The sequence below is a fragment of the Bos mutus genome, chromosome 6, assembly GCF_027580195.1.
Source record: "Bos mutus isolate GX-2022 chromosome 6, NWIPB_WYAK_1.1, whole genome shotgun sequence".
Classification (NCBI taxonomy): Eukaryota; Metazoa; Chordata; class Mammalia; order Artiodactyla; family Bovidae; genus Bos; species Bos mutus.
This window is the reverse complement of record NC_091622.1, coordinates 59,987,723-60,013,053: the sequence shown is the minus strand read 5'-3', so window position 1 is coordinate 60,013,053 and position 25,331 is coordinate 59,987,723. Positions and strand designations below refer to the sequence as shown.

Below are 25,331 nucleotides of genomic sequence, written 5' to 3'. Positions count from 1 at the left end.
TAAAAACTCAATAAACTAGACTATGAACAACTAGAGAAGCAATTAATGAACTAGAAAAAAAGATGTGAAGATATTAACCAGAATGTAACTTAGAAATAAGAAGAAAAACATTAAGGTGTAGTTGAAGGATATAAAAGCCATGATGAGATAGATCTGTTCAGAATTGCAGAGAGATAATGGACAAAATGGAAGGAAGTAATATTTGAAAATCTAGGGTACAAATAATTTCCAGAGAGAGTTCATGAAGTACATAAATGACCAGTGTTCCTTAAATCCAAGTAATTTCTGGACCAATAAAGGGAAACACAGCATAGGCCAATAAGGATAAATAAGTAGAAATTCATATCTAGACCTAAGGAACTTAAATATACCAAAATAAGGAAGGTGATCTTAAGAATACCCAGATAGGAAAAATAGATTGTTTATCAAGGGAATAATATACTGACAACTGACTTCTCAACAGCAGTATGGATGCTCGAAAAATATTTTCAGAATGCTGAAAGAAAATACTATTGATTGTATATCAGCAAAACTGTCATTCAAGAAAAAGGCAAAATATACTTTGCAAAAAAATTAAAACTTACTGTGGCAGATTTTACTAAGAAACTTAAAGGATGTACTTCATGAAGAAGAAAGTGATTCTAGAAGGAAAGTCTGAGATGCAAAAAGGAATGATAAGGAAATTGGTAAACATATAAAAATAAAAATTCAATGCCTTGGTCATACTAGTCACATTTCAACGCACATGTGGATAATGACTACTATATTGGACAACACAAATATGGCACATTTCCATCATCAAAGTTCTCTTGGACAGCACTGTTGTAGAATAATGGGAGGGAAATATACTAAGATAGTCTCTGGGGTTCATAGACTTTAAGATGCCACTGTTTATAAGAGCCACTGTTTTGGTATGTGTATAAGATGTAAGAAAATACTGCCAAAGGTGTTTAAGATGCCATTTTTGGTAAGATACATATCACTATTACCTGTGTGAAATTGGAAGAAATGTGCCTGTTCTGTAAGACACGTATCACTGTTACCTCCGTGAAACCGGAAGAAATGTGACTCTTAGAATGGATGCAATAGGGAGCAAGAACATAAATGAATCAGGAGTTGTGATCCTAGTGGGTTGGACAGAGTCAAGTGAGAGGTCTGACCTGGAAAGAACCCCTGGTGCATACTTGGCATAGAGTATGTCTCAATAAATGTTTGACGAATGAATGTATGATTTTATTGAATGGGTGAATGAGAGTCATCAGACTATCCAGGTAGCTGGACTTGGCAACATGGTTGAAGTCACCCAGAAAGTTTGTGTGAAGTTGTGAGGAGAGTCAGGATGAAGCCTTTGTGAACACCATTTAAAATATTCTAGTGGTCATATACAAAGGAGCCCAAGAAAGAACATTAGGAAAGATGGAGAAGAACCAGAAAGAGCTCAGGCCACCTGAGAACAAAGGGTGAAGGGGTGAGATGCTGCGAGGACTATGTTAAGATAAGGCATCAGTTCAGTTCAGTCGCTCAGTCGTGTCTGACTCTTTGTGACCCCACGAATCACAGCATGCCAGGCCTCCCTGTCCATCACCAACTCCCGGAGTTTACTCAAACTCATGTCCATTGAGTCGGTGATGCCATCCAGCCATCTCATCCTCTGTCGTCCCCTTCTCCTCCTGCCCCCAATCCCTCCCAGCATCAGGGTCTTTTCCAATAAGTCAACTCTTTGCATGAGGTGGCCAAAGTACTGGAGTTTCAGCTTCAGCATCAGTCCTTCCAATGAACACCCAGGACTAATCTCCTTTAGGATGGACTGGTTGGATCTCCTTGCAGTCCAAGGGACTCTCAAGAGTCTTCTCCAACACCACAGTTGAAAAGCATCAATTCTTCGGTGCTCAGCTTTCTTCACAGTCCAACTCTCACATCCATACATGACCACAGGAAAAACCATAGCCTTGACTATACAGACCTTTGTTGGCAAAGTAATATCTCTGCTTTTTAATATGCTGTCTAAGTTGGTCAAAACTTTCCTTCCAAGGAGTAAGCATCTTTTAATTTCATGGCTGCAGTCACCATCTGCAGTGATTTTGGAGCCCACAAAAATAAAATCTGACACTGTTTCCACTGTTTCCCCATCTATTTGCCATGAGGTGATGGGACCGGATGCCATGATCTTCATTTTCTGAATGTTGAGCTTTAAGCCAACTTTTTCACTCTCCTCTTTCATTTTCATCAAGAGGCTTTTGAGTTCCTCTTCACTTTCTGCCATAAGGGTGGTGTCATCTGCATATCTGAGGTTATTGATATTTCTCCCGGCCATCTTGATTCCAGCTTGTGCTTCTTCCAGCCCAGCATTTCTCATGATGTACTCTGCATAGAAGTTAAACAAGCAGGGTGACAATTTACAACCTTGACGTACTCCTTTTCCTATTTGGAACCAGTCTGTTGTTCCATGTCCAGTTCTAACTGTTGCTTCCTGACCTGCATATATGTTTCTCAAGAGGCAGGTCAGGTGGTCTGGTATTCCCATTTCTTCCAGAATTTTCCACAGTTTATTGTGATCTACACAGTCAAAGGCTTTGGCATAGTCAGTAAAGCAGAAATATGTTTTTTTGGAACTCTTGCTTTTTGATGATCCAGCGGATGTTGGCAATTTGATCTCTGGTTCCTCTGCCTTTTCTAAAACCAGCTTGAACATCTGGAAATTTATGGTTCATGTATTGCTGAAGCCTGGCTTGGAGAATTTTGAGCATTACTTTACTAGCATGTGAGATGAGTGCAATTGTGTGGTAGTTTGAACATTCTTTGGCGTTGCCTTTCTTTGGTATTGGAATGAAAACTGACCTTTTCCAGTCCTGTGAGCACTGCTGAGTTTTCCAAATGTGCTGGCATATTGAGTGCAGCACTTTCACAGCATCATCTTTCAGAATTTGAAATAGCTTAACTGTAATTCCATCACCTCCACTAGCTTTGTTCGTAGTGATGCTTTCTAAGGCCCACTTGACTTCACATTCCAGGATGTCTAGCTCTAGGTGAGATAAGGCATATGTATTCCTTGATAAACATCAGCCTGTCCTATGCGATAGGAGAAGCATTGAAGAGCGCAAATTTTCTTTTTCTTTTTTTTTAAATTTTATTTTATTTTTAGACTTTACAATATTGTATTGGTTTTGCCAAATATCGAAGTGAATCTGCCACAAGTATACATGTGTTCCCCATCCTGAACCCTCCTCCCTCCCCATTGCAAATTTTCAATGTTGTTATTTCTACCAGAGCATCTGAGAAGGCTTTATGAAGGAGGTAATATTTGGGCTGGGCCTCAAAGGACAAATAGCTGGCACATCACCAAAAAAAGCATGAAACTGTTGAGAAGGTGTGAAACTCTTGGCAGTAATTCCTAATGAGCCCGACTTTGCTGTGTCCAGCTTTTTTCTAGGAAAAAGTCTAATGTTGGTGAAGGAGCATATTTTCCCTAAGATCATAAGCATTCTTTTACTGATTTTAAGATGGGATGGAAGGTAATTAAAGTAACTACAGACCTGGCCAGGTACCTCCCTACTGCTCTGAATAGACCATGCTTTATGTATGATTTTCCTAGCACTCTCTAAGATTACACAGTTTATTACTGAATTTGGGGATTTAAGTTCTGTATTAATGCCTATGCTGCTGCTGCTAAGTCGTTTCAGTCGTGTCCGACTCTGGGCGACCCCATAGATGGCAGTCAACCAGGCTCCTCCGTCCCTGGGATTCTCCAGGCAAGAACACTGGAGTGTGTTGCCATTTCCTTCTCCAATGCATGAAAGTGAAAAGTGAAAGTGAAGTTGCTCAGTCGTATCCGACTCTTAGCGACCCCATGGACTGCAGCCTACCAGGCTCCTCCATCCATGGGATTTTCCAGGCAAGAGTACTGGAGTGGGGTGCCATTGCTTTCTCCGAATGCCTATAGTATATTATTAAGATGATTAGTTATATGACAACCTTAGACTAGAGAGTGGCAAGCAGATTTAGCTTGCTAAAGTTCACCAGATCAGAGTGCTAAGAAAATACAGGGCAGATAGGACTTGGCCAAAAATCCCAGGTTCTTGATTTAAAAGCTGTGTAACATTAGTTAAGTCATTTGACCTCTTCATGCCTCAAATTTCCCCATTTAAAAAGATAGGCATAGTAATAGTTCCTACTTCAGGATGAAAGAATAGTGGAAAGCACTTAGCAAAAGAATTATCTGTTATTATAATAAAAACGTTCCAGAACTTTTTTCAGTACAGAAATACAGTAAGTCAGTGGTTCCCAGCCATGGGACCGTTGTGAATCAGTATCGTTTGGGTCCAGTTAGAAAAGTGAAAATCCGTGGACACGTCCACAGACCTAGTACATCATCTGCACACCTGGGCTTTGGACTTTGTGTTTTTTGGTAGGAACCCCCAAATTTAGGAACCCTTGCTCTTGGGCTGAGTAGCATTTTGGTCTTTTTTTTTTTTTTTTTTTTAACCTCTTCTTTGCTATACAGTATTTTGAACACTGGCCGTTGGTATTTGTTGAGCCTGTGAACTCTTCAGGTTTTAATCCTAGAGATCATTGTGTAACTTTTCACTCCTGTGCCTTCCTTTCCTTTCTCTTTTTCCTCCTTTCCTCATCCCCCACACCTCCACCCTGTATTGAATTTTTAGACTTTTGGGTTAACTACCTTCTGGACAGCCTAGTTCTCATGCCCTCCCCTCCCCTTAAATAGATTTTTAAAGGAAACTTTGTGAAGGCAGACGTTTGGCATGTTCAGTTTAGTTTCTAAAAAAAAATAGAATTCAATTTTTTTTATCCTTTACAGAAATGACTACAGGAAATGATTCTAAAATAACTGATATTCCCCTTGTTAAAACTGAGGTTGTGTTTGGATGGATTCCAGCATATGTTCATTTTCCTTGGGTGAGGGTGGGGGGAGATATGGAGAGTGTTCTCCATGCCAAAAGACACAAATTGTAAACCCTCAGACCCAAGAGTGCCTTTCATATGGTGGCAGTTATTTGGCATATTGTAAAATGTAGCCTGGAGATTTAATATATAAAATGTTTACTGTATTTAGATCAATTAGAATATTCCTTTTAACTTTCGTTGTGTCCTTATTTTGGTGGAGAAAGAAACCATTATATTGCAGCAGAAGCATCCTTGCTGCTGAACTATGTTTAGTTCCTGTTTATTACATTTCATGTGGATGAGGAATATCAGCTAAATTAGGGCAGAAGTTTTGTTCAGTGCTAGATCTCCAGTATCTAGAATAGTGCCTGGCATGCTGTGAGTGTTCAGTAAAAATGTACTAAGAATGAGCTAACAATTAACCCGAACCAAAAACTGCATCTGCTGCTACCTTTACAAGCTCTTGCGAAACTTCCTCAAGAGCTTGTGAAGGTAAAAATATGTCATGTTTTTCTGATATTCAGATTGGAAGCCGCCTGCAGGTCCCATAACTCCCTGTGCTTCTTACAGATTTTACTGCATCCCATCACCAAGTCTTTGCAGGAATGGGCTGCGTCTCTTGTTTGTGGTTGAATCCACAGTGCTGTATCTGGCAGCTTTGTAGTTTCTTAGTAAATATTTGTTGAATGAATACACAGTGCTTTAAAAACTTACGTAATGCCTTCGTATTGGGTTTCATTGTTTGAGAGTCCCATGAAACTGGCCAGTAGTCTCATCCCAGTATTACAGATGATAAAACAAAAGGTAAAGAGTGTATGTTAGTTATCCCAGAAAGCCTCAGGTCATAAGTAGCAGAGCTGGGACCACAACCTCTACATCTGTTGATTTTTTCATCCCTTATTTTTCCCAGAACAGCTTTTGTTGTTGTTCAGTCACCAAGTCGTGTCCAGTTCTGTGTGACCCCATGGACTGCAGCACAGCAGGCTCTCTATCCTTCAGTATCTCCCAGAGTTTCCTCAAACTCATGTCCATTAATTGATGATGCCATACAACCATCTCATCCTCTGTCATCCCCTTCTCCTCCTGCCCTCAGTCTTTCACAGCATCAGAATCTTTTCCAGTGAGTCAGCTCTTTGCATCAGGTGGCCAGAGTATTGGAGCTTCAGCATCAGTCCTTCCAATGAATATTCAGGACTGATTTCCTTTAGGATGGACTGGTTGGATCTCCTTGCAGTCCAGGAGGCTCTCAAGAGTCTTCTCCAACACCACAGTTCAAAAGCATCAATTCTTCAGTGCTCAGCTTTCTTTATAGTCCAACTGTCACATCCATAGATGACCACTGGAAACATCAAAGCTTTCACTAGACGGACCTTTGTCATTAAAGCGATGTTCCTGCCTTTTAATACATTGTCTAGGTTGGTCATAGCTTTTCTTCCAAGGAGCAGGCGTCTTTTAATTTCACGGCTGCAGTCATTGTCCTCAGTGACTTTGGAACCCAAGAAAATAAAATCTGCCATTGCTTCCATTTTTTCCCCATCTATTTGCCATCTGGTGATGGGACTGGATGCTGTGATCTTAGTTTTTTGAATACTGAGTTTCAAGCCGTCTCCTTCACTCTTCTCTTTCACCCTCATCAACAGGCTCTTTAGTTCCTCTTCACTTTCTGCCATTAGAGTCGTTTCATTTGCATATTTGATGCTGTTGATATTTCTCCTGGCAGTCTTGATTCCAACTTGTGATTCATCCAGCCCGGCATTTTGCATGATGTACTCTTCATATAAGTTAAATAAGTAGGGTGATGATATACAGCCTTATCGTTTGTACTTTTTTTCCAATTTTGAACCAAGTTTACTTCCGAAGAACAGTTTTTAGAACATTAGAAAGCGTCAATTCCTCCCCTTCCAAAATGTTGCAACCCTCTTTACTTGAGAGCATGACAGGGGACATTACTGTATGAAACCTTTTTAAAATTGTCATGTCTCCACAGACTTCATTGGGTGCCAGTTTCGCTTATAGATTTCAGTTGCTGGTGATGTGTAACTTAAAACACAGCCCTCATTATTTCAAATGACTTATACTCTCCTCTCCCAAATATTTTAAGATGTGAAGTTATCAATACTCTCAATCTAAGTTTTTAAAATAAAATTTCCCACACCACGAAAGTAATGTTCTCTGACATATTCTTGCCTGGTACTCCTGATCATTTTGAGAGAGAAATTTCAGAAGTATTGAATTGGCTTGGCTAATACTTCTGGAATCAGGCTCAGGAAGGACAAACTTTCCCTGTGATATTAAAACGGGGGAAAAGTGCTGACCATACATTTAAGATTCTCAGATAGTGGCAGTATCTAGGGGCACATTTTGCCAAAGACACTGGGTGAAGATAAAGAACCAGGTAGCACACAGTCAGGGTTCCCAGTAAGAAAGGATTTCAAAATCAATGAATCTGATCTAATTTATGTTTAGTCTGTCATTGAGAAAGATAATTTTGTGATTTCAGCAAGACTGTGCCAAATTTGATTAGCAGGCCAGAGTTCATTCTACCAGACTGCTAAATTTAAACTTACTGTCATTACCTTACAAATGACTTTCCAAGAGTTCCTAGAACAACACTCACTACCAAGCTTTGATTTCATTGTGAAATAGCAACAAGAATCTGATTCCTTTTGCCCTCTGTGGACATTAACCTTTAGCATCAGAGCAGAGGCACGGAAGGGGATGAATAAACTGTCAATATTGTCTTTCCTCCAGGGTCCAGCCATGGAAATAGATAGTGGGGAAGGAGCAGTTTGGGGTGGAAAAAATATGCGTTTTTTCGGGCGCCTGACTCCTGAGATGAGGCGGGACGGGGCCATTGTGTTGGCCCCGGCCGCTTACAAAGCAGGCTCACATCGTCCTTGGATGCAGCGCTTTTTTAGCGGCTTCACAGTTCCTGCCTTTGTGGTCCGGCTGCAGAGTAGGCACGGGGTGACGGGAGGGAGCTCAGTGAAGGCTGTTCAGGGAGCGATTCTGAGTTCATCACTGCCATTGTCTTCTCCTCTTCCTTACTCATTGGGCTTTCACATCTGTGGGACTCCTAGGTTTCTGACTGGCGTGGTGTGGACGCTATAGGTGAATGCTGAGAAAGAAGTGAAGAGGAGCATTGTTCGTATACTTCACTTAGAGGAAGTGAGGAAAAGTCCTGCTTACCCCCACGCTTGTATCTGGCATAAGAGATGAAGCGTTAGGATTATTTTATTTTAGTTATCGGTGACTCTCTTCTTTCCTTTCCTTCCTTCCTTTCTTTTCAAGCAATGTTTTATTAAAGCATAATGGACCTACAACACTGTTAGTTCCAGGTACACAACATAAAGATTTGCTGTTTCTGTACTTCACAAAATGATCCCACTCTGTTTCTTAATTTTTGAAATCAATCATATCTCTTCCCTGAAACTTTTGGAAGGAGGAGGCTCAGACTTGATGTCTGATCATTTAGTAGATTATTTACCGCCAACAGTGGGGTGAGCACATGTCCCTCGTCTCACCCACAGGTGGCTCACAGGTGCCAGTGTTGTTTTCTCTTGTTGAAAACCTCTTGTCCTGCTTCGAGCACTGGAGCCGTGCTGTCATCAGCAGGACAAGTACTAGGACCAGAAAGCTTTTGGCATGACAGGCGGTTTCTGTTCAAGGCACCTGCTGCCTGCTCACACTGCAGCCATTGTTTCTCCGGCAGAGCGGGTTATGGGCAGAGCCTCATCTAGTTTAGCCCAGCTTTGAGTCTCTGCTTTTCTTTCCCTGCATGCATTTCATTTTTGACAGAATACATTTCTTGTCTTGTTCTAATCGTTTTGCTAATATGAATTTAACCTGTGGTGGAGTACGTGCTGAGATGTAGTGGTGGATAGAGCAGGTGGTCACAGTGGAGCTGGTGATCTGGACTTATCCCTGCCCCACCAGCTGTGTGGCCTTGGAAGAGACATTTGATCTCTCTGGGCCGCAGTGTCCTCATTTGTAAACTGAGGACGTTGTCTTCTTAGAGTGGTGGACCGCCAGGTACCCCAGTGTTAGTGAAAGTGCTAGTTGCTCAGTTGTGTCCGACTCTTCGTGACCCTACGGACTATAGCCCACCGGGCTCCTTTGACCGTGGAATTCCCCAGGCAAGAATACTGGAGTGGGTTGCCATTCCCTTGAGATTCCACCATTGTGTTTTGTGTTTTCTGAGATGCTGGAAATATCAGAAATGGCGTGTGGCAGTGTTTACCAAGGGCTCTGCTCCTGTGAAATCTTAAGTGACATCAGGACATTTTTAATAAGTGACAGTTGTATAGCGTGGCTAGTGATAGAGAAATTTAGATGCATTAGTTAAGGGAGAGGAATAACTATGTTCTTGTTTCTTTGTGACAGGTTTGCAAAATCAGTAAAAATTTCTTGTTCCTAGAAAAGTAGTTGTTCAACCCTGGGGGTGTTATTGGACACTTGGGTTTTGAACTTCTAAATGAAGAATTACAGAGTTCAGATAAATGAAGTCTTTTTAATTTTAGCTCTTATTCTTCAGATAAAAGGAAGCCCACAAATGAGGCTAATATATTGGTATTCCATTTCTGATTTGTGTTCCCATACTGTTTAGTAAGAAAAACCTTATTTAAAAACATTCTGATTCTAAAAATGATACATATTAATTGTATAAAACTTGGAAAAACACTAAGATGTAAACACAAATATGTCTAATTCCATGATCCAGAAATAGCCATTATTGTTCATGCTTTGAAATCTTTAGATTATATACACTCAATTTGTAGAACAAAACTGGGATTACACCACAGATAGATACCTTGATATCTTGCTTTTTTCCTGCTGTGTTCCTTTTGAAATTATTTTTGCCACAGAGGTTTCAAATGAAGATGGAGATTAATGTAATATTATGCTTGGCACACTTGTGTCAGGGTCTGTGACTTACAGAAATAGAATTGTGGACCTAGTATCTGAAAATAACATGTGTTTCGTTCTCTCTTGAATCAATATTTGATGTGTATTGATGCTGTCATAACTAGTACTATCACTAAGAAAGACTTTTTAATCTGTTCTTAATTGTTCACTAATTGCTTTTATAAGATTCCCTCATTTTTCTGTTTCTGAATTCAGTGAGCCTAAGTTATTTTAGCAGTTTTTCTGGATGCCTTGATTCTTCAAGCTGGAGCATAGTAGGTAGTGTGGGCCAGGGTGCAGGTTTGGCCTGAAGCAGGATAGTTAAGTGATTCCTTTTGCCTGAACATATTATACATTTGATAATATTTATGATTCACTTGAATATTGGTTTTCATACATCATTTTCCTCTATTAGGAAATGAAAGATGATTAGTTTCTCCTTTGGGTTATTTAGCCTGTGAACTTTTCTGCTACACTATTCACTTTGCATTGAAAATACATTCTAAATCCTATACCACACTGGAATTTTTTGTGACCTTTCCCTTGTGTGTCTTTCGGTGGTGCCCTTTGAAGTCCTGAAATGCTTTTGTATTTGACTGAGATTAAATCTGGGTTTCATTTTTCTTTTTTAAAACATATTGAGCAAGTTAATTTTCTGTTTGGGTTCCTAAGGGGAATGATCCCAGCCCTCTGTGTCCCAAGAATTCAGTCCGAGCCTTGCCAGAACATTCCTGTGGTTTTCCACAGGGCAGATCAGTGTGTTCATGAAATTTTAGTTGTAGCTTGTGTTTTCTGTGGTTAATTAAAACATCTGGCTTTTAAATTTTCCACAAACAGAGCATAAGCATTTGGCCAAACCTTTTTAGTAATAATTAAACACTTCAATCCTCCCCCTCAGAATAGCCCAAACTTGTAAGGTATCTTTAGGAGACCTTATAAACTGTTGTCTCTGTTCATTAATGATTTTAAACGTTTGGACGATGCTGGGAGTTCTCCTGCCAGACATACAGTTCTGAGAGAGAGCGTGTTTGTGACTGTGAATTCCTCTAATGGATTCCGGCCTTCGCCCCCTCCAGGTTGGAGCTGCTGTGGGTGAGCTGCTGCCGTCTGTAGCCAAGCATGCTGTGGTTGGATCTGCCCAGCCGGGGAACAGAAACGTTTGCTGGATGGAAAATCCATAAAAGAAAGCTCCTGTGAAAGCCTGAGACAGACGATAACTTAAGCAAGATCAGGTTGGTATAAGATCAGAGAGGCTGGGTAAAGTGGATTGGATCACATGGGGAAGGTGGTTTTGTTATTTCATGCAGTGTTTTTGAGACAACCCTAAATAATCATTCCCAGTTATTTGAGGGATTCCTGGCCGTTGTACAAATGGCAGATAGCCTGGTAAACTTCTGTATATGGTGTATAGTTATCCTCCTTTCTTTCTTTTCCTTTCCCCTCTCCTCTGTCCCATCCTCTCTCTCTCAGAGAAGAGAGGAAGGTCTTAAGGTTAGCAAATGTACAACAAACCATGACCAGAGGTCACCTGTAATCACTCCTTGATCTTGGCTTTATTTTGGGGAGAAAGCCTGGACTTGTCCTGAGACTCTCAGAGACTTTCCCTCATGTGTGTTTCCACACTAGGAAGGGTGGATTGTGGAGACCTGCCCCATTTTGAGGGAGGCGGGGTACTTCTGTGTGTGTTCCTTTGGTTTGCTTGGCAAATTTTTACCTACTCTTAAATCTCTCTCCAAACAAAAGCTAGCAACACACTCGTTTTCAACAGTGTGTGCACTTGGTGTTGAGATACCCAGGACAAAGGAGAAGAAATGTCCTGAAAACAATAGGAATGTAACTAAATGCAAGATAGCCTCACTGAGAAGCAGGGGAAGGAAACTGCATAGCCCGCCTCACAGGTGGCAGTAAGGTGGGAAAGAATTCATTCTGAGAAAGAATGTCATACAGGGACAGACACTGAAAACACTTTGTATTCAGTGTTCAGTGGTTACACCTAATAAGTAGAAGGGAATTACAAGTAATAAGCAGAAGGGTCTGAGTCAGCGGTCTTCAGAGCCTGTGAAGCAGGGAGTGTCTGTTGGCTTTGCCCACCCAGCATCTCTTTCCTCCTTTCAATAAATCATCCGGATTTCCCCTGAGCCATCAGTCACCCTTGCTTTGTTCTCAGCCCATGTAGTCAGAGGAGGCGATGACTCCATTGCCTCTGTCTTGGGCATGTGACATCAGCTTGGCTAGTCAGGGTCACAAGGATCCGTTGTGGAGGTATGGAATTATGGAACTGTTGCAGAGAGTTTTTTCCTGTCTGTGGGTTTGTTAAGCTGGAGCTGCTAGTGACCCTCTTTGATACCATGTAGGAAGACGCTTTCTGAGGATGAAGTCAACATACAGGAGATCCGAGTAGGCTGATGGCAGAAGGGGAATGGTGCTAGGGAGACACACGCACACAGATACCCACCTTACACCCACCATGGGTGGCCCCAGACCCAGCAGGCCCCAAAGCCAGCAACTCCAGTTTCCCTCTGCCAGAAGGTTAGCTAGGTAGTTTGAATTAGGGGTTGATCACTTATATCCCAAAACATCCTGATTGGCCATACCTTTCAGTGTGAAGTCTTCGCATGAAGTGACCGTGGCTCAGCCCCTGTCCTCAGGGGCTTGCAGTGATAGGCCAGATCAGATCAGCGTTAGGCTAGCTGACCCACAGAGTGAAAGTGTGTCACCAGAGGCAGCAAAATTCTGTGGGAGTCAAAGAGATGCGGAATTATTATTCTGCTGGCTTGGGAAGAGACTAGCAGAGAGAGCTGTTATTTCACAGAGGAGGAACAGGCACATATTTAGAACTATATTTAATTCAATTACTTGCTTTTTTGAGTCTGAAAGAAAGGGAGGCTTTCCAGAGCCTATAGTTAATTGCCGATAAGGAAGATAATTTCAGAGTTTCACCAGTAGTAGAATCTTGGTATTTACTGTAAACAATTGTTTCGGGAGCAGCCAAATGAGAGGTTTTCAAGAAGTTGTCCAGAGTTGAACACCAGAGGGGAACAGCTGCTTTTCTCACCAAAAACATGAGTTGGCTTTCTGGTGTAAGCAGAATTCCAAATGCATCATGAACTTTACTGATTTGTTTCCTCTTCTCAAGGTTGGGCTTTATGATTATTACTTTGTGTTTTTTATAATTGACCTTATTTGACTTTAAAAAAATTAATAGTCTTTGTTTGGAGGAAGCCGTTATAGGTTTCAGAAAAGCTGAGCAGAAAGTGGAGTTTCCCTACTCTTTGCCCTGTTGTTATTCAGTCTCTAGGTCACGTCCAGCTCTTTAGGACCCCATGGGCTGCAGCACGCCAGGCTTCCTTGTCCTTCACTATCTCCCAGAGTTTGCTCAAACTCATGTCGGTTGAGTCAGTGATGCCATCCAGGCATCTCATCTTCTGCCACTTCTTTCTCCTCTTGCCCTCAATCTTTCCCAGCATCAGGGTCTTTTCCAATGAGTCAGCTCTTCACATCAGGTAGCCAGAGTATTGAAGCTTCTGCATCAGTCCTTCTAATGAATATTCAGGGTTGCTTTCTTTTAGGACTGACTGTTTTGATCTCCTTGCTGTCCAGGGGACTCTGAAGAGTCTTCTCCAACACCACAATTCAAAAGCGTCAATTCTTTGGCACTCAGCCTTCTTTTTTGGTCCGACTCTCACATCCGTGCATGACTACTGGAAAAATCATAGCTTTGACTCTATGAACCTCTGTCGGCAAAGTAATGTCTCTGCTTTTAAATACGCTGTTTAGGTCTGTCATAGCTTTTAAGCAAGTGTCTTTTAACTTCGTGGCTGCAGTCAACACCATCCACAATGATTTTGGAACTGAAGAATATAAAACCGGCCACTATTTCCATTGTTTCCCCATCTATTTACCATGAAGTGATGGGACCAGATGCCATGATCTTAGTTTTTTGAATGCTGAGTTTTTACTCAGCTTTTTCACTCTCTTCTTTCACCTTCAAGAGGCTCTTTAGTTCCTCTTCATTTTCTGCCTTTAGAGTGGTATCATCTGTATATCCAAGGTTGTTGATATTTCTCCTGGCATTCTTGATTTCAGCTTATGAATCATCCAGCCGGGCATTTGGCAACATGTACCCTGCATATAAGTTAAATAAGCAGGGTGACAATATACAGCCTTGATGTACTCCTTTCCCAATTTTGAACCAGTCCATTGTTCTATGTCTGGTTCTAACTGTTGCTTAATGGCCTGCATACAGGTTTCTCAGGAACCAGGTAAGATTACATCTGTCTTAATCATTACCAATGATTACTGATTGAAGGATTTATATTTTTGGTATATTATTTCAAGAATTTAAAGTGTTTTCATTAATGATTATACGAATTGAGTCTTTACACAAAGAAAGATAAATTTTATAAAACGAGTATTTTACTAAATGAAAACTGTCAATTAAAATGTCTTGGGTTTGGGGATTATAGTATGGTTTTACGTTTTATGCAAATTGGACCTTTTTTGTAATATAAAGTGCTAGGTACACTTTTGTCCTTAAGTGTGCTGTTTTTGCCTTTTGTTGGTATGGTTCTCAATGGACTGCTTGCTGTGAAGACATTAATTATATTAGAAACATAAGGGCTGCAAATTTTTATCTCTTCTTTAGTTATGACTTTGTAAAAATTGTGAATGCATAAAGATCAGAAAAGGAAAAAAGTGCTTTATTGTGATGTTTGGATTCTAGTTGGCCATTTTATTTTGTTTTCTATTAAAGTTACAATTTTGACTTTTATTTTTAATGTGAAAAAATATTAATTGTGTGTTGGTGAGATTCAGAGACATTTCTCCTCCCTGTCATATAGCTAAAAGCAGACATCTGTTATTGGACTTTATCAGATTTTAAAATCACGATTAGATTTAGAACATGTTTTCTGCAATTCCATTAGTAGGTCAAGCCCTGCCTCCCGTTTTCCAGAGGGCTCAGTTCTCCAGGATGGCTTATCTGCTTCCTGCTCTTTCTTTGTAATCTTCTCATTTCCACCTGTGTGGAGCTGACGTGTTTGTTACCTGGCTCCTTTGCTTTCCTTGCAGTCCTTTGGTAGATAAGCTCACTTCATAAGAGGACATCCACGGAGCAACATGGAATTACTCTTTTTATTTTCATTTAAGAGAAAAAACAATAGGTAAGCTTTTGTTTATTTCTCTAGGACCTGGAAATGGGTATCACGAATTTTTTAGCCGAGTCACTCCTTTCAGTGTTTTCTCTTTGGTGTCCTTTTAAAAAATCCTTGTGACCTATGCACAGAATGATGAATGACCCTCTGAGGAGTGTAGTATAATATTCTAAGAGGCTGTGGCCTTGTTGGTCTTGCTTTTCTTGGGGAACTGAAACACAGTAGGGCTGAGTGAGGGTAACTTCTGAACTGCGCTTTAGTTTGAATGGAGCCTTCTGCAGTCTGAAGTTAGAGGGTTGAAGTGACTGAGCTGCTGCAGTTGGAGTTGTGGTGCAATTACATCTGTGAAGGTTCCTGCTTATTTATTATAATATGGTTGCAGATAAAGCCAAAATCAGGTCAGTGTGGTTACATTTGGTGAGGCTGGTGCAAGAATGAAGAGCATGTCTGGAACTGGCTTTCATTAGGAGAAACCACGTTCCTGTGAAACCTTTAATGAGGATGTTTATGGTAAATGTACATGTTAATAGAGTTTGGAATGTTGCATTTTTTTATTTTTTGCATGTCTTTATAATAAGGTACTAAGTTTCCTTTAAAGGTACCATACTCCGGTGACATGTAGTCAGTGGTCGTTTATTTTCGTATAATTACTGATACAAGAACAAGCAGTGGTTTCTCAGTCCCGTAATGATCTATAATGAAGGAAACATTTAATCTGATGACACTGTCCGAATATGACCTATATACATGATATGGTAACTGCTTAGAAATTCTCAAGTTTCTGAATTGATTATTACTGTTCAAAAAGAATTGATCTTCACTTATAAGCAAAAATAAGTCTGTTGGATGTTTTTGCATAGACAGTGTCCAAGCCAGTAATTTATTTTGAAAACGAATATCAACATCAGTCTAGCTTTCATTAGGAAATGCTCTATATAGTTTGCTAGTGTGTTCTTTTTAAGAATTAAAGGCAACAGTTTTTCTTACATTCTTCATGCTGCTGAGGCCTTTTGAGGACAGAATCCAGAGTCTTTGTAACTAGTCCATGCTTGGTTTCTTAAGGGTGGTTCTCTTGATGACTTTAGGTTGTAAATAGTTTGTGAGTGCTGTGACTCTTTTCTGGTGTCCGGTTCAAGTACAGTGGCAATGCCTGGGCAGGTAAGAGACAATTAGTGGCTTTACCAGAGACTAATCTCAGAAATAGAAAGTCTGGAGTGCCAACCGTGCCTTTAGGCCCTCGATGATTCTAAAGTTGGATGAAAAATGACCACTGATCTTGAGGGAGGCATTCATTTTTGAGTGCGAAGAGATGCTGAATTAATTTTACTTGGTTCAGTGCAGTTCAGTTAAATTCCAAATGAACTTGTTAACAGTATTAACAAAGTCAACTTTGATAGTTGCTGGAGGGAACAAAATGAAGTATCCTAGGGGAGAGATAGCCAGAATAGAAGCCCTTGTGGGCGAGCTAACATTTTATTGAGCTTGTCTAGTGTGCTGAGAACTTAAGCACTTTCTCGGCTCTTGGTGGGACTGGATGGAGTGGGGAGAATCCTCACAAGCATCCTACGACAGAGACAGTATTACCTGTTTTACAGATGAAGATGCTCTGGAGCTGAGAGATCGAATGGTTTTATCCAAGTCTCCCAGCTACTGATTTAAATTTGAATCTAAACTTGTTTCTCAAATTTCATGATATACCTGTATAAATAAAAAGCTTTGCACAGCTTACAAAGTGGTTGATCTGTACAAAACTCTGTATCTCTCTTTGTATATCTTCCATCGTTATTATAACTAATAAGGTAATAAAGGCCCAAAGTACTATATGAGTAGGATGCTTTGGAATTTCCAAGTAGAGAGTGGTTAACATGGATGTAGATTAATCTGGAGAAGTGGCATTTTGTTATTTTTGATAAATAAATAGGTAGGAGGTTGTCAGTGGATGGGGGTTTTTCAAGGCTTTTTTCCTGAGGAAAACACCTAATCAGACCCTCAGAGGCAGAAATAAAAATGTACAACTGTTTGGAGGTCTGTCCATGATTTTACAGCCAAGATATGTGGCCTAGCCACATGCTCAGTCAACCTGCTGTCAGCTACCTGGAGGTATCTGGTTGCTGAGGGAATCAGACACTCCCAAGCAGCTTACTTAGAAGGAAGGAAGAATGTCATCCTGGACCCCTTGACTATCCCCAACTATCCCTGACCCTGACTCTGCACTTCTTGTCTGGGGAGCTTCGAGCTTCTTGGCACTGTCTTATGGAGGCCCTGTATCAAGGTGTTCAACTTTATGATGGTTTCAGACTTCTAGTGTTTCCATCTGCTAGTATGGATAGTTGAGTACCGCTCCTGTCTCCATGGACTTTAGCCTGCAAGGCGCCTCTGTCCATGGAATTACCCTGGCAAGAATACTGGCGTGGGTTGCCATATCCTACTCCAGGGGATCTTTCAGACCCAGCACTTGAACCTGAGTCTCTAGCATTGCAGACGGATTCTTTTACTACTGAGTCACCGGGGAAGTCCAGATAAATGTGTCCCCTCCCCAAATTCACATGGTAAAATCCTAACCTCCAAAGATGATGGTATGAGGAGGTGGTGGCTTTGGGAGGTGCTTAAGTCATGAGGCTGGAGCCCTGATTACTGCCATATAAAAGAGGCTCCAGAGACGTCCTGGCTCCTTCTACCATTTGAGAATACCGTGGGAACTCCAGCAGTGAATCAGGAAGAGGGCCCTCACCAGACGGTGGCTGTGCTGGCACCTCGAGCTGGACATCCAGCCTCCAGAACTGTGAGAAAGAATACGTTCCTGTTGTCTGTAAGCCACCCGGTCTGTGGTGTTTCACCATAGCATCCCGTGTACACTAAGGTAAACCCCCAGGAGATGGTAATATCTCTGCCCCTACCCAGCCGTTCCTGCGGTTGTGTCTTAGACAAAGAATAGAGAAAAAAATAAAAGGTCAGCTGCATTGCACTCTTCGCGAAGCTGTGATTGCCAGCCTCCAGCTTTGATCCATGATGCTGCTGGTTTCGTTTGTAGAATCTGTGTTGTCTGGAAGAGCGTGACTTGTTCTGTGATGGGTTGATTGTCTGGCAGTTCTGTGATGTGGTTTGAGGCAAAGCAGGTCAGTTGTAATACTTACATTATATGCAGAAAAGGGACTGCTGTTTGGATTATCTTATAAAGTAGATGCCACTGGAGGGCAATTTGGTAACATATTTCAAAATTTAAAATCACCAGCAATTTCATAAATAGGTTTTGTTAACTCTGTGCCAAGATATTTGTACAGGTTTTACTCTCATAGCTTATTTGTAAAGAATGAAGGAGCTCTATTGTGTGCCAATTTGGAATTATATCATTTATATATATACACACACATACACTTGTATATATACATATGTGCATTTATCTATATAAAATGAAAAAAATCTTTTCCAAATCATGTGAATACCATTTCCTTTTGTATAAATGTTTTAATGGTACTTATATCTTGTTCTCCGTGGAAAAATATGTACTGTTATTATACCGAAAAACTTTTCTTTCTTTTCTGTATTATTTGAGTTTTCTAGCCATTTTCACTTATTCATTTTCTTTCCTTTTAAACAAGAATAAAGAGCTAGCTGGGCAGTGTATGATCATGACCATAACCATTCATTATATTTTTTAATACAGTTTATAAAACCTTACTGAATGTTTTTAAAACACTGTAAATTTCCCCCTTTTTCTTGCCTCTTTACATGTAGAGGAGATAGGTAACTTTTATGGGCAGAGTGGTAAAGTACATGCTAAGCCAGCAAATGTTCCCTTGAAAGCTTTTTAGTTAAAACATTGAGCTGAGAATGAAAAAAGAGAAAGATATTTACCAAATGTGATTTGAAGGACAAAGAATCCCATCGAGCTGAAGTGTGTCTGAAAGTGTACTCTTATGCTCAGTTTGTTTGCTTTAAATATGAGCTTTGGACTGAATTGTATTTGCTTTTCAGACCACAAGGCTGGAGGTGGCCGTGGAAGTCTCCAAAATCTGATTGCTAAATCAGGAGAGCTGTTTGCTAAGAAAGGCCTGCCTGTTTGGACTAGAAGTAATGACTGATGCACAGATAAAGCCAGGGTGCCTTTTAAGTAACTTCTGACTTCTGTGTCTAGATCTTGCTTTCCTCTTAATTAAAATCCCCCAGACAGGAGTCATAGGTCAAAGGAGGTGACTCCCCTAAACTCTTCCAGTAACAGTAACTGCTGACTCTTCTGCTGTCGGTAAGGTGCTCTGGAAACCTTTGTATCCATTTCTTTATGGTGTGACTTACCCCGGAGAAGGGATAGGCTACCCATTCCAGTATTCTTAGGCTTCCCTTGTGGCTCAGCTGGTAAAGAATCCTCCTGCAATGCGGGAGAGCTGGCTTCGATCCCTGGGTTCAGAAGATCCCCTGGAGAAGGGAAAGGTTACCCATTCTAGTATTCTGGCCTGGAGAATCCCATGACTGTGTATTGCATGGGGTCACAAAGAGTTGGACATGACTAAGTGACTTTCACTTTACCTCCTGTGGTCTTAGTTTAGATGCTGAAATTTAATAATAGAAAGATAACAATTTTTCTTTAGCATGTAGGCAGTTGTGGTGTGGAGAACAAATCCATTGTAACATCCCTTAACTGTACATATTTCAGTCTCTTATCCTTGACGTTTTTATTTTTAAAAATCTATAAAACCATGGAAATTTTTCTAGTTTCCACAATAATTTTAGTAGCTTTTTTCCCCTAAAATGATTTGATAAACAGCTCATCAGTATTACTTATTTTTGCCTTGTCTTCCTTTCTTTATATATAGCTTCTGTATTGACATCTGACCCTCTTACACTTAGTTACCACAAGAATTATACCCTCCCCCCCCATAGTGGAAGGTATTTGAACCAGAGTGTAGAAATTGTAATCTGTTGGAAGGTTAATACAAAGTACATATGTGTATGTATTGGTGTATGTATAGAATTAATGTAATTTTTTTTAAATATAGAAAAGTCTAAACAAGTTTGTCACTGTATGAGTGAGAAAAACCGATACTACCTTCAGTTAATATTCAGTTCCCAAAAGAACTTGATATTTTAAAAATTCAGGGTAACCAGTGCCTGGTATGGGGATTGGAAACTCACCTGCCTACCAGGACCTGGCAGAAAAGTAAGCAAGTGAACTGGAGCATAAGCGGGGAAAAAGGGGGCACAGTTACCACTCAGCTATTCAGGAACAAGGGCCAGTGTTGCCTGGTCTTCCAGTGATCTTCTCATATTTTGAGAGAAGACGTACATTTGGATTTTTATGTGACTCCTTGCACTTTTCAGATGTTAACAGTACACTTAAAATAATTCAAACATTGTCCTCTTGGATTTTCCCCTGTGATGATCTTTGTCAGCAAGTGTTAGGATTGCTTCCTGGAGGGTAGGTGATGGGGGGAGGAGGGGCGGGCCTGAGAAGCTTGTGGCGTGGCTCTTGCCTTCTCAGAGCACACAGTGTAGATGGGCCAGAGTGATGTGGATGGTTGGTACAAGTGCTGAAGACCGCAGGAACCCTGAGGAGGTAGAAACCAACGTGAGCCATAGCATCCTGGGGAGAAGTCCTAGAGGAGCTGGGACCTGCAGTGAACCTGAGGGGGCAGCAAGGGCCTGAGGCCCAGGGCACTGCAGGGGGCCAGCGAGGGGGATGGAGGGCAGAGGCAGGTTGACAGAGAGGTTTGAGGCCTTGAGACGGGGCTGAGCATGGGAGGAGGCGGTGGAGGGCCTTGGAGCAGGTCTGTGCCCCAAAGGGGATGCACTGAGAGCAGGTGACGCTGTGATGGGGCAGCATCCTGAGCTCCGGTCCCCCCTGCCACTTGAAGGATGACGGGAGAGGCGGGACCTGAGCATGGGAGAACGAATCCTGACTTTCACAGCCGCCAAGGGGTAAGGAGCAGGGTCTCGCGTGGGGCTTTGTTCCTCTCAGTGAAGTTGACTGTTATTCTCAGGAAGAAATGGAGACACTTTTCCAAGGTCCATCCAGTCCGTCAGAAACCTTATTGACTCAGCGATCAGAACATAGCCGCATTGCTACCTTGACCCGAGCCGCCGTTCTGTTTTGCCTGAGTTCTTCCAGGGGCCTCCTCACTTCTTTCCTTGATTCTGTCCTCACTTCTGTCTCTCTCCATTCTCGGTAGAGTGATTCTGTTCAGACTCACGTCACTCTAGGACACCCTTCTGCTCAAAACTTGCAATGATTTCTTTGTCCTCACAGTAAAAGATACAAGTCCTTCCAGTTACCTGACCGACTCCGTAACAAGCCCCCTCCTTCCCTCTTGAACCTCATCACCTCCTGTTCTCCCCTGGGCTAAGTGCACTCCAGCCACACTGGCCTTTCAACACACTGAGCACATGTCTGCCTCAGGGCTTTCACGTTTGCTGTTTCTTCTTCCTGTATCCTTTCCCCCAGGCACCCACATGGTGAACTTTCTCTCTTATGTAAACCTTTGCTCAGATGTTACCGTCCAGTGAAACCTACCTGCCTACCCTGATGGTATTGAATATTGCAAACTTTCCTGCCCCTCCTCCCCAAATCCCTCTTATCCTTCTTAATTTTTTTGCTATAGAGCTTATTCTTTTATAACACATTGGCTACTTACATTTTAAATGATTATCTTCCTATCTCACTCTAACAAAAATTTGTACGGTAGGAATTTGTTTAAATATAAATTGCAGAAGGCAGGGATTTGAGGGTTTGTATTCACTTATATATCCCCATCATCTAGAATAGTTGCTTGGAGGGGAGTGGGTGCTTGATAATCACTTGTTGCACGGATGAATAAGCAGCTTTCAAGAGGCACACAACGTCTACTGGCCTCTCACGTTTGTCACTGAGAATTAAAAAAAATAAGAAGCCCTGCCCTCAGAGCACGTGGTCTAGTGGGGAGACGGCCAGGAATACAAAATATTGAGTTAATACAGTGTATCCAAAGTTCTGTGCAAACACAAGTAACAGTGCAGATAAAAGGGGAGCAGATCACTTGTCCTGCTTTACAGGTTTCATCTTCTAGAGAGGATGTGATGTACATTGAGAAGAAGAATGACCAGGATTGTGGTGATGGAGTGGAGAGGTTAGAAGTGACTGGGGAGGGATCCCAGCGGTGGGAATAACAGGATTTGGTGAATGACGAGGAGCACAGGGCTGATGGCCAGGGCTTGTAGGTGGTAATATTGTCTGTATTAAGAAAGGCTGGAAGTGGCCCCTGGAGACCCCAGGAGGGATGTGATGGAGAATGAGAAATGTAAGATAGCTCCAAGGTTTTGTATTTGGGGAGTTAGGAGGCTGCAGATACCCATGTCCTAATCAGGGAAGTTGGGAAGGAAAATGTGTTTGCAGAACAGTAGGGCAAGTGATGTGTGTATCTTATCAGACTCAGTTCCACGAGGGCGGGGATCTGGTTTAGTGACCTATCTCTAGCACCTCGAATGGTGCCTGCTAAATAGTACAGTCTCAGTAAATGTTTATGGAATTGATAAATAACATAGTTAAATATGGAGGAGGTAAACAGTTATAAGGTCAGAAATTGTTGAGGCTTAAATTGATATTAAACACCTTTAAATGATACTGGTTTTGGTATTTCTTTTAAAAAGAGCTTTGGTAATCATTTTATGGCTTACCAAATTTGGTGGACAGGCTCTTCTGTCCATGGGATTTTCCAGGCAAGAAGACTGGAGTGGGTTTCCATTCATTTCCTTCTCCAGGGGATCTTTCCCACCCAGGGATCAAACCTGGGTCTCCTGCATTGCAGGTGGATTCTTTACCAAGTAGCTCAGTTGGTAATCAGTTAGATACAGGATTTTTAAATGTTACATTTCACTGATGATATTCCTGGCCACACACTTCATTTGAATAGAAGTCTTGATTTCAGTATGTGTCTGTGCGTGTGTGTTTTATTGAAGTCTAAGTTGTCTTACAATATTAAATTAGCTTTAGGTATACAACACTTAGTGTTATTTTTTTAAACCCATTTGATATCCAGAGTTGGCAGCACAGATGAACACAGCAGTAAGTAATCCTTCATGCAAAGATACGAATGTCTGCATGAAAAGGTATACATGAAATAAGTGAGAATGTATTTTTTCACACTTGCCTTCCACTATGATAAATGTCAACTGAGTGTCCTCATGTTTTCTTGTGGTGATCTTTGTTGCAGTGCAAATTGCTTTAAAGAAAAAATAAAAATAAAAAAAAGCAGCTGAGGCTTAGTGTGCCCCATTGCCAATGACTTTTTTTGTGATTGTATTTGGTATGTGACAAAGTATTTAATAAAGGCAGTGAAAATTATATACTATAAAGAAAGTTAGTTAATTTTCAGAATAGCGAGAATTGAGTTATCAGTTTATTGTCAAGCCTCTGGCACTGGTCAGAATGAATGGAAGCAGAGCCCTGCCATAGCAGTGGTTCCAGCAGGGCAAGGGCTGACTTGTGTCCCCCCCAAGATTCCTATGTTGAAGGCCTAATCCTCAGTACTTTGGAATGTGATTGTATGTTTGGAGATAGGGTCTTTGGAGAAGCAGTTAAGTTAAAATGAGGTCATGGAGGTAGACTTTAATTTGTTATGACTGGTGTTCTTACAAGACAAGGAAATCTGGACACAGACACGTGTAGTGAGAAGCCCAGGGCAGAAAACAGCAGGAAGGCAGCGTCTAAGCCGAGGAGAGCGGCCTTAGAACAGAGCAGCCTTGTCAACACCTGGATAGTGACACCTTGATCTTGGACTTGGAGATCTCAGTCGTGTAAGCTGTGGTGGCTAGTTAGGGCAGCCCTAGCCTGGAGAATCCCAGGGACAGAGGAGCCTAGCGGGCTGCCGTCTATGGGATCGCAGAGTCGGACACGACTGAAGCAACTTAGCAGCAGCAGCAGACTAATACAGGCAGCAGCCAGGCTTGTTTAGGGAAGTGTCCTCACCATCACTTCATCCATCACCTGGTTTCAGCATCACAGTCTGGGTGTCTGGAAGAGGGTGATTCCCCGGGGCCCTGGTTATTCCCCAACAGAATGTGTCGATCTAAATGCCCATGGGATTTGCCAGGCAGCTACAGTGGTGATTCCTTGGTGTATTTATTCACTTCTGATTATTTTTGCTGGAAGCTGCCTGCCTCATCTGCGTTGCCATTTCCCTCAGAAACTCAATGAAGAGTGTGAGATGAGGCCGAGGCGCTTATCTTACAACTTTCCGTGATTTGATGTCTCATCTTCATTGATGTGTGTATTCCAAGCTTTGCAGAATGGAGGAGAGGTCTGGGAAGACGGGGAGGCTTTGTGGACGGCCGTCTTTGCTGTGAATTGGACCCTGTGTGTGAGACACCGGGGTTTCAAGCCAAGTCCGCTTTCTCAGGAGATCGTCTCTGGCATCTTGAAATTCAAGCGAAGCTTAATTTAATCTGTGGTTTTCACAGTCAGTATGTAGGCTGCGTTGCTTACAGTAGGAGTTGGAAAACCATTGGCTTCCTTTGGCCTGATTATTTGAATTTGATTTACTGGGAAATTTGAGAAGCAGAGCACCAGAGGCATTGCAGAAAACTGAAAAAAATTTCACTTCACATTCCAGTAGATCTGCTTGCACAATGAGTAGGGCAAGTGGAGTATGTGATCAATTAGGTTAAAATAAATTTGAGTTTTGTTCCATGTCTCCTGTGCTCAGAGAACACAGGGGGTGGGGACTTTCCTCTTGAATTCTTTCTTGATTGGGTTGAGAGCATCCGAAGGGCTACTGTGAAGCGTTCCCATCCTCTATAGGGTGTCCATGGTCCAGTAGGCATGTCCGATGTTAATCCACCTCTTCCCTGTGTTGGCCGGCATTTCTGAAAGATACCATAAAGAGTGCTTCTTCAAATTCCTCATTTTCATATATTTCTATTATGTAAGAGAGATGAGGCTATCATTATAAATGAGAGGAATTGAAAATCTTCTGCTTTAAGTTATGAAATAACATGTTTTGGCTATGTTAGTGCCAGCCTGGCATTTTCAGTAAATTTTTATGGCTCATGGGGACAGGTGACCCTGAGTGCTAGTAGCACCTGCAGTCTAAATAGTTCTCATTCCAGGGCCCACACAACAGAGGGTGTTTGAGAGTACTTGGAAGCAAAGTTTGAGCAACACATTGTACACTTAATCAGGAAACATTGTACTGGAATCCACCTTGCCTCAAATCCTTGGGAAGCCACTCTCCCCTCTGTCCTAAGATTTTGTTACAGTTCCCCTCTCTGTAAAGGAAGAAAGAGCAGATTGAAATTTCTTAAACAGGCTGAAAAATGAAAATACTTAGATAAGGGAAAAGATGGTGACAGAGCTAGCATTTGAAGATGACCAAAATCTGTGTAGAAAGACAGCCACGAAAGGGT

The 25,331-nt window shown here is 41.6% G+C and overlaps 1 protein-coding gene across 12 annotated transcripts in view; it reads left to right on the top strand.

Annotated features, from left to right (window-relative positions):
• APBB2 (amyloid beta precursor protein binding family B member 2) overlaps positions 1-25,331 on the top strand; it is a 381,482-nt gene that overhangs the window by 68,379 nt on the left and 287,772 nt on the right. For 11 of the 12 annotated variants that reach the window (XM_070372316.1, XM_070372318.1, XM_070372315.1 and 8 more), the window contains one exon: positions 10,884-11,039. The gene's annotated coding sequence lies outside the window, so the exon portion shown is untranslated. Of the gene's footprint in view, positions 1-10,883; positions 11,040-17,664; positions 17,821-25,331 lie in introns of those variants that run through there. The other variant, XM_070372313.1, reaches the window with a different exon arrangement.